Here is a 9421-nt window from a genome sequence, read left to right on the forward strand (position 1 = left end):
TCCTGGGACAATGAATTCTCGGTGTTCTTATTTCAATTTCCAGGAGTGTATTTAAGATTTCAAAACACGCTTCATAATTCCATGAAAAATTACTGCGATCTTTCCGTGTAATGTCACAGGGAGCGATAAAGTGACCATTTCAGAATTTAGTCATATTTGGTGCATGGATACCTATATGTCTTAACAGTAAAACTGCCAAATAGCACTGTTCTGATTCTAACCACTTTTGATAAATACGGGTTTGAATATTCATGGGTGTGCACATGGTGATTAGTCAGTCAGCAATTTCCCCATTGTCAGAGGTCTACTATTCAGTAATGATTTGGCCTACAGACCAAAATTTTTATACATTTAACATGTAGGCCATTAAGTTGATATAATGTACAGAAAGTAGGCGATACCCTTTAGATTGTCTATGAAAAAAGTTAAAAATACAATTAATTTGGCATTGTAATAAGTAGTTCTTACCTTCACTTAAAGACGACTTCATCGCAAAACAAAAAAAAAAGAGCCGTCAAAACTGACGAAGTCCTACGGGGAGGGTTTAAGAAAAAAGCTGAACCTTAACTTGATTATTTGCTGATATGTTCACATCCCTGGTAAAGGAGAGTATACTAACTTTATTCATTGGTAAAGAACAAAATGAAAATTCCACTTACACATGCCATCCCCATTCAACATTACAGGGCATGGGTAAATAAATATCACATATATTCCTTGAAAAACTGTACCTAAAATATCTGTGTTGTCGTGTTGGTTGCACCTGTAAACAGGTGAGAGCTGAAAATAGCAATCGTTTTGCTCAATATACATGTTGTATTACACTGTTAATTGTCTTTTCAGTGTAAACAATTATATACCCTTATTCTTTTACTCTAAATTAAAAACGTAACTTCAGTGAAACATAAGAAAAGGTGCAAGCAACAATGAGAAACATTAATAACTCTTTAAATATATACCGGTATGTATAGATTTAAAGAGTTATTAAATATATACCGGTATGTATAGATCCCCCCATGAAACATGGACCTTGCCGTTGGTGGGTAGGCTTGCGTGCCTCAACGATACAGATAGCCGTACGGTAGGTGCAACCACAACGGAGGGGTATCTGTTAAGAGGCCAACCAACGTGTGGTTCCTGAAGAGGGGCAGCAGCCTTTTCAGTAGTTGCAGGGACAACAGTCTGGATGATTGACTGATCTGGCCTTGTAACATTAACCAAAATGGCCTCGCTGTTCTGGTACTGCGAACGGCTGAAAGCAAGGGAAAACTACAGCCGTAATTTTTCCCGAGGGCATGCAGCTTTACTGTATGATTAAAATGATGATGGCGTCCTTTTGGGTAAAATATTCCGGAGGTAAAATAGTCCCCCCATTCGGATCTCCGGGCGGGGACTACTCAAGAGGACGTCGTTATCGGGAGAAAGAAAACTGGCGTTCTACGGATCGGAGCGTGGAATCCATTAATCGGGCAGGTAGGTTAGAAAATTTAAAAAGGGAAAAGGATAGGTTAAAGTCAGAAATAGTGGGAATTAGTGACGTTCGGTGGCAGGATGAACAAGACTTTTGATCAAGTGAATACAGGGTTATAAATACAAAATCAAACAGGGGTAATGCAGGAGACGGTTTAATAATGAATAAAAAAATAGGAGTGCGTGTAAGCTACTACGAACAGCATAGTGATCGCATTATTGTGGCCAAGATAGATACGAAGCCCACACCTACTACAGTAGTACAAGATTATATGCCAACTAGCTCTGCAGATGACGAAGAAATTGAAGAAATGTATGATGAGATCAAAAAAATTTAATAGTCATGGGTGACTGGAATTCATCAGTAGGAAAAGGGAGAGAAGGAAACATAGTAGGTGAATATGGATTGGGGCTAAGAAATGAAAGAGGAAGCCGCCTGGTAGAATTTTGCGCAGAGCATAACTTAATCATAGCTAATACTTGGTTTAAGAACCATAAAAGAAGGCTGTATACATGGAAGAACCCGCATATACTAAAAGGTATCAGATAGATTATATAATGGTAAGACAGAGATTTAGGAACCAGGTTTTAAATTGTAAGACATTTCCAGGGGCAGATGTGGACTCTGACCACAATCTATTGGTTATAAACTGTAGATTAAAACTGAAGAAACTACAAAAAGGTGGAAATTTAAGGAGATGGGACCTGGATAAACTGAAAGAACCAGAGATTGTACAGAGTTTCAGGGAGAGCATAAGGGAACAATTGACAGGAATGGGGGAAAGCAATACAGTAGAAGAAGAATGGGTAGCTCTGAGGGATGAAGTAGTGAAGGAAGCAGAGGATCATATAGGTAAAAAGACGAGAGCTAGTAGTAACCCTTGGGTAACAGAAGAAATATTGAATTTAATTGATGAAAGGAGAAAATATAAAAATGCAGTAAATGAAGCAGGCAAAAAGGAATACAAACGTCTCAAAAATGAGATCGACAGGAAGTGCAAAATGGCTAAGCAGGGATGGCTAGAGGACAAATGTAAGGATGTAGAGGCTTATCTCACTAGGGGTAAGATAAGATACTGCTTACAGGAAAATTAAAGAGACCTTTGGAGAAAGGAGAACCACTTGCATGAGTATCAAGAGCTTTGATGGAAACCCAGTTCTAAGCAAAAAACGGAAAGCAGAAAGGTGGAAGGAGTATATAGAGGGCCTACACAAGGGCGATGTACTTGAGGACAATATTATGGAAATGAAAGAGGATGTAATGATACTGCGTGAAGAGTTTGACAGAGCACTGAAAGACCTGAGTCGAAACAAGGCCCCCGGAGTAGACAACATTCCATTAGAACTACTGACAGCCTTGGGAATTACCGAACTATCAGTTTAATAAGTCACAGCTGCAAAATACTAACGCGAATTATTTACAGACGAATGGAAAAACTGATAGAAGCCACCTCGGGGAAGATCAGTTTGGATTCCGTAGAAATGTTGGAACACGTGAGGCAGTACTGACCCTACGACTTATCTTAGAAGAAAGATTAGGGAAAGGCAAACCTACGTTTCTAGCATTTGTAGACTTAGAGAAAGCTTTTGACAATGCTGATTGGAATACTCTCCCTGATGTTATTCAATCTGTATATTGAGCAAGCAATAAAGGAAACAAAAGAAACGTTCGGAGTAGATATTAAAATCCATGGAGAAGAAATAAAAACTTTTTAAGGTTCGCCGATGACATCGTAATTCTGTCAGAGACAGCAAAGGACTTGGAAGAGCGGCTCAACGGAATGGACTGTGTCTTGAAAGGAGGGTATAAGATGAACATCAACAAAAGCAAAACGAGGATAATGGAATGTAGTCGAATTAAGTCGGGTGATGCTGAGGGAATTAGATTAGGAAATGAGACACTTAAAGAAGTAAAGGAGTTTTGCTATTTGGGGAGCAAAATAACTGATGATGGTCGAAGTAGAGAGGATATAAAATGTAGACTGGCAATGGCAAGGAAAGCGTTTCTTAAGAAGAGAAATTTGTTAACATCGAGTATTGATTTAAGTGTCACGAAGTCGTTTCTCAAAGTATTTGTATGAAGTGTAGGCATGTATGGAAGTGAAACGTGGACGATAAATAGCTTAGACAAGAAGAGAATAGAAGCTTTCGAAATGTGATGCTACAGAAGAATGCTGAAGATTAGATGGGTAGATCACATAACTAATGAGGAGGTATTGAATAGAATTGGGGAGAAGAGGAGCTTGTGGCACAACTTGACTAGAAGAAGGGATCGGTTGGTAGGACATGCTCTGAGACATCGAGGGATCACCAATTTAGTATTGGAGGGCAGCGTGGAGGGTAAAAATCGTAGAGGGAGACCAAGAGATGAATACACTAAACAGATTCAGAAGGATGTAGGTTGCAATAAGCACTGGGAGATGAAGAAGCTTGCACAGGATAGAGTAGCATGGAGAGCTGCATCAAACCAGTCTCAGGACTGAAGACAACAACAACAACATGTATAGATATAAAATTTCCGCAAAGAATGCATACCTACCAAGTTTCGCTACTATAATTACAACTGCATTTTAATTATAACCACCCAGTACATTTCTCTCATGAACTGCGCTAGGCACGCTGCTATACCTCTCTGTTCTGTTGTACTTTCTGGCAACTTTACGTTTTTTGATATCTATACGTTTTCTCTCGGGCTATTAACGCCATTAAAATGAAACGTTGCACACGTATTGACGAAATGATGCAAAATTCAGTGCATCATTTATTTCCTGAAGTTATTTTAAGCAGAATTACATACCTCATACGATCTGAAGAGATTATTTTTCAAGAACTAAAATAAAATAAAAATCAAATACGTCAAAATCATATCAGGACTGATTACATATTGGCTTATCTGTGTATAAAATTTGATCAAATTTTTTTCCATATAGTTAAGACTTACCTAACAATATCTACCTTACCTGCATTTTTGTATACTTCTTTACCCTCCTACATATCTCAGACAGTGTTGAGTATTGCAAAAATAAAACTACAGAATAATACACCTTGTTTTATTTCAGCTATTTTAGGCACATTTAGTTTATTTCGTTCCGGAAAGATGGAAACGCTGCCATCTACGACGGGACCAGAACGTACGACCATGTTCATCACACAAACATTCTGCGGCAGCAGGTTAGAACCTCATAGAACAAGAGGCGCCTATTGCACCAACAAGGAGGAAGGTATGAACGTATGGCACTTATTGGCCGGGATATCGTCTTCGGGGTTCGACCGCAAGTCTTTTTAGTTGACGCCACTTATGCAGCTATACTACCACATGTGCATGCACGACAGTGACTTGTACCACAGAAGATTATGGTTAATATGTTCCGACTCCGCTTTAACCATGAACGGTTTCATCTGAACCTCTTATCGGCTACAACTGATTGATTCGCCCCCCCCCCCCCCCCGGAGGAGGGCATCATTTTCGGCTGCCACTGCGATACACGAGAACCGAATTGATGCAGTGCTGGACAACACTCACCTACAAGTGCGAAGTCACTACTCGTAGTGCATGAATTGATGTATCATCGTATATACACAACCAGGGTGATTCAGCTGCCACACGGCTGATGTAGTTTTATGCAACCCGCAATATAACATCTGCCCTTCAAAAACCACGCGTGAGATTTTCATATTTTATCGCTCGCTGTGTATCACTTTTTGGCAACTGTTCTGTATAGGCCAATGTAAATATTCAATGTTTGTCTTGGATGTTTTTGTGATGTATGTGATCGGATGTACCGTTTAAATTGTGACATACCATGTATTGGAGGGTGGCTGAGCGGATCGAGTCCGAAGGCCACAATAAAAATTTAAACAAAGTAAATAAATAATAAAAAAACCATTCATGGATCACCAGTAGTCAAAAGCCGAAGGTGGTCACCAGTCTCGTTGAAAACTGGTATACAGTCTGTTTTACATGCTGATATTGGTCTTACCACTTTGACAGTAAACTCAGAATCGTGTTTCAGTATATTGGATGATGTGTGCATACTGCTTACAGAAAAATAACACTTTGACGTAGTCTGATTTCTCTTTTTCTGGCTAACGTTTTTCTTTGCGGAATGCAGATGCAGGAAAGCAACGCGTATTTTATTAGGAGCTCGTTTTCATCTAGTTCGCGACGTTCTGTATTGACACTTCTTGGCCGGAAATTACTGCAACACTACCAGCAATGTTGCCGACATATGGCTGCAAATTCTGTTGTCAGCTAGAATACAGTGCTGGGCTGTATTTTCGGCCATATGTGATTTCTATTGCCCATGTACATCGTGCCGTTGGAAAACTTCAAAGAGCAGCATGGCTGACAAATAATTACAGCATGTCTGTCAGAAAATTAATAATGCTGAAAGGCAGTTCTTGCATTTATAAAACACTCATTCAGTAACTACTGATACCACCGAATTAATTCAAGTACGCAACGATAACATGTTTTTGTAGAAATAAAAAAAATGAAAGTGATTGCGCAGGATCTGAAAAAAATATATTTTTCAATGTCATGAAGTACTTTGAAACATAAAGAAAAGTCACTGTTAATTACAAGAATTTACAGCACCGAGAATAGAAATATTTCGAGTCACAAATCTACAATGCTCAGCATAGACGCAAAATAGAAACAGTTACGGATTAATAAACGATTCCAATGTCGTAAAAGAAGCTCTTGTATTACCGCTGCAATGTAGACCACGACACAGAGTGCAAACTGAAAAGTAAGTTAAATTATTTACCGTGAAGAAATCGAAGCTAATGTCGCTAAATATACTTGCCGCTATATGGCTCACATAGAGACTACGATACACGTATTCAGTTACCAATACATCTATGGACGACTAGTAAATCGAAATGCATTTCACAAGAAGAAATGTAACTATGTATACACAGGAAAACGAATCAAGCATCCCAAAAATCTGTAGCTGTAATGGAGATCACGATTCAGTACGATCGAAAGAGAAACAAACATATTTATCGAAAAGAAAAAGGCTGATAAATCAGCAAAATATAAAAATTCCCGCCGAGACAGAATTTTTTCTCAAGCGCAACAGAGATTTAAGTTATTTCCCTCGAAAAGAACAAAAATACATGATTAATGCTATAAACAAATTTAATTCGAAATACGCAATAACAAATATCTTCTGAGCAGCCATTACCACAACAACAATAGTCAAAGAAGACGAAGAGTATTGCAAATTCCTCCCGATCCCCAGATGGATCCAAAAGTGATTCGTGGAGCCGCTGAGGAATGAATTATCACTTTAAAATGGCTTGCTGCCGAATTCACTCAACACGTGTCTAATATGTTATTAATCTTTGTTACGTAATTACGTCGGCAAGTTTGTAAACTAATTTTATCTTTTACGACAGTGACACGAACACGAATACTACCTTCTTGAACAAACGCATGTTTTGCGGAATATCACAGATTTTCTTCCCTACAAATAAAACAAAAACTATAGAACGAAGCGAAAAATACGGTAGACATGAATGTTTACCCACCCGCAGTGCAACGATTCAAATATAAATAAACGGAATTTGAATAATTCTAATCAAATCAGGGAAGATATAGCTCTGTTGGATAATATTGATACTACGAAGGACAATTTTGTAATTTAGTAATAATAGTTTTCAGCGGAAAAACATCTGCCTGCTCTGGTACGATCAAAAACACACCTCATACACACTACGATTCTTCATAAGCATCTCAATGACACCCAACACAAACTTTTGAAAACTGCACATCTCTATATAATCTAGCTTATTACGATCTTGTAAGCGGCGTCATCGGCTTTTGAAACGGTTGATTAATGCACACAAAAGTTATAAGGAATATGCAATACAGAAACTTACATCGCGGCAGTATATCAGATGTGAAGAACATAAGAGCAAATATGATATTTTTAATCTCAATAACATCGGTTAATTAACATAACGTGACACTGTAGATATACAGCAGGAAATTTGCACAGATAAAATCGCACTGTTACTGAATACCTAACTTAAGATACTGAAACACGAGTGGCAATTTCGGTATAGTAAAGACCCGCTGTTATTCTCGCTGGAGGTGCTAAGCCTGTGTGTAATGCGTTACACCTACAAACAATAATGTATGTAGCACACCTTTGTTGTCATGACAACTTACCTACAATGTACGTGCGCAGCCAAAGCCTCTTATCTCCCTTGACGGTTGAAACACTGTCCGGCTTAAACTCGTTTTTAGAACCACTCGCGTGCGTTTAATTCGGTGTGTTCACAATTCGCACTCCGCTACTGCCAGCAACAGTTTCAGAACTGTCCGCGCCACATTTGAACCAGACTCGCGTTCGCGATCGGCGTGGCGTAGTCAGCGCACCGGCCACTAGAGGCGCTAGCGTCGGTCAGAGATAACGCGCCGAAGCGACAAGGCTGGCTCCACCGGCGTGAGCGCAGGAAGCGCGCCAGCGATAATGCGCCACTTCGAGACACGTTTCCGGGATGCTGGGGCGCCCGCACATGTGGGAATAGCTTCGCTCGTTTAACGGTGTAGCTTACGTTATTTGCTGTTTGTTCTTACAAAAAAAAATGCTGGTGGAGAGTATTACGATTCATAGGCGCCCTATGAAGCTCAAATAAAGCGATTCTCACAAATTCGAAAGCGCGAGCTACGAATGCTCAACGATGTTGTTGCGTAATGTTTACGTCCGGGATGCGTCACCAGGAACTCGGCTTTAATTGGTCACTTCTGTGAACTCCTGATAGCGGTATAAATACTTTTGCATACTGCCGTGAAACCATGACCTTCACTCTCCTCTGCTATTGTGGACAACAAGGTACCTGGCGTCTCTTGATAGATCAGGAACTTCATTTCTTCAAAGTACCAAATAGCGCTTTCATATAAATCTTACAGCTTCCTGATTTACTTTTCCAGATCAGCCATTTGTCAATATTTTGAAAACTCTGCAGTCTTATTATAATGCGCAACAAGTTAGCGGCGGGGGTGGAGGGGGGGGGGGTCAGGGACCGCAGGGGGTCACTTTGCCCTTCGTGGAATCTCAGTCTTCTCCTTCTTTTCCTTTTGAAGGAGTAAGCTCATGTCCTGTTCCGTCTTCAGAAAAGCCAGTTTTTCCTTGGTCTTCGTGTATTTCCCTGTCCCACACATCTATAGATATTATACGTCAGACTACTCTTTCTGCCCCAATCTTTCAGTATACGTCTTTCGTTTTGGTGCCCCGTTTTCTTAACTTTCACTTATGGAAAATATATTTAACTCTTTCCATGTTTCAGAAATGTTCATTTTATCTCTCAGGATACATCCTTTTACTTTCCTTCTTTGGTCTTTCTTAGTTACTGTCCAGGTCTCACTTCTGTGTGTGAACATAGATGTCGGCATCACTTTGTGGAATATTACCTTTGTGTCTTTCCAGCTTTTACTGGCTAATGTTCTATGTATAGTGCCACATGACACATGAAACATATTTAACTTAGGGAGGTGTCATTACGGTATTCATGACTTACATCATACCCTACCAGCTGAAAGCGAGATACCTATTCAACTGATTTCCCATTTTGTATTATTTTATAGCGTACTGGGTATCCTCCTTTGAAAAAAAATAACTTTGGTTTTATTCTCTGATGTGTTCAAGTTACAGAGTTTACCTACTAAGACCAAGCGATTTAGAGCAAATGGTAAATAATAGTCCGTCTTTTGTAAATTTATTTGGTCATCAGCAAAGAATACAGTATTTAAATTTGTTTTCCTAGGAATTAATTTTATTCTTGGGTTAACTTCTTGTTTCCATTGTCTAGCTATGTTGTCAGCGTATATATTGAATAAGTGAGTGAGAGACTGCACCCTTGCTGTATTCCTGCTGGTTTTGTTCTCCCTTTGCCTGTGTTAATTAAAATTTCGTTATTTGAAAACAAACTGCTTATCACT

At 39.3% G+C, this 9421-nt stretch overlaps 1 protein-coding gene across 3 annotated transcripts in view; it reads right to left on the reverse strand.

Moving 5' to 3' along the window:
• The window catches only part of LOC126215047 (mucin-5AC-like), a 270054-nt gene extending 262195 nt beyond the window's left edge, over window positions 1–7859 (reverse strand). For 2 of the 3 annotated variants that reach the window (XM_049941689.1, XM_049941687.1), the window contains exon 1: window positions 7649–7859. The gene's annotated coding sequence lies outside the window, so the exon portion shown is untranslated. The remainder of the gene's footprint in view (window positions 1–7648) is intronic. The other variant, XM_049941688.1, reaches the window with a different exon arrangement.
• Window positions 7860–9421: the final 1562 nt, after the last annotated feature.

The sequence above is a fragment of the Schistocerca nitens genome, chromosome 12 (assembly GCF_023898315.1).
Source record: "Schistocerca nitens isolate TAMUIC-IGC-003100 chromosome 12, iqSchNite1.1, whole genome shotgun sequence".
Taxonomy (NCBI): Eukaryota; Metazoa; Arthropoda; class Insecta; order Orthoptera; family Acrididae; genus Schistocerca; species Schistocerca nitens.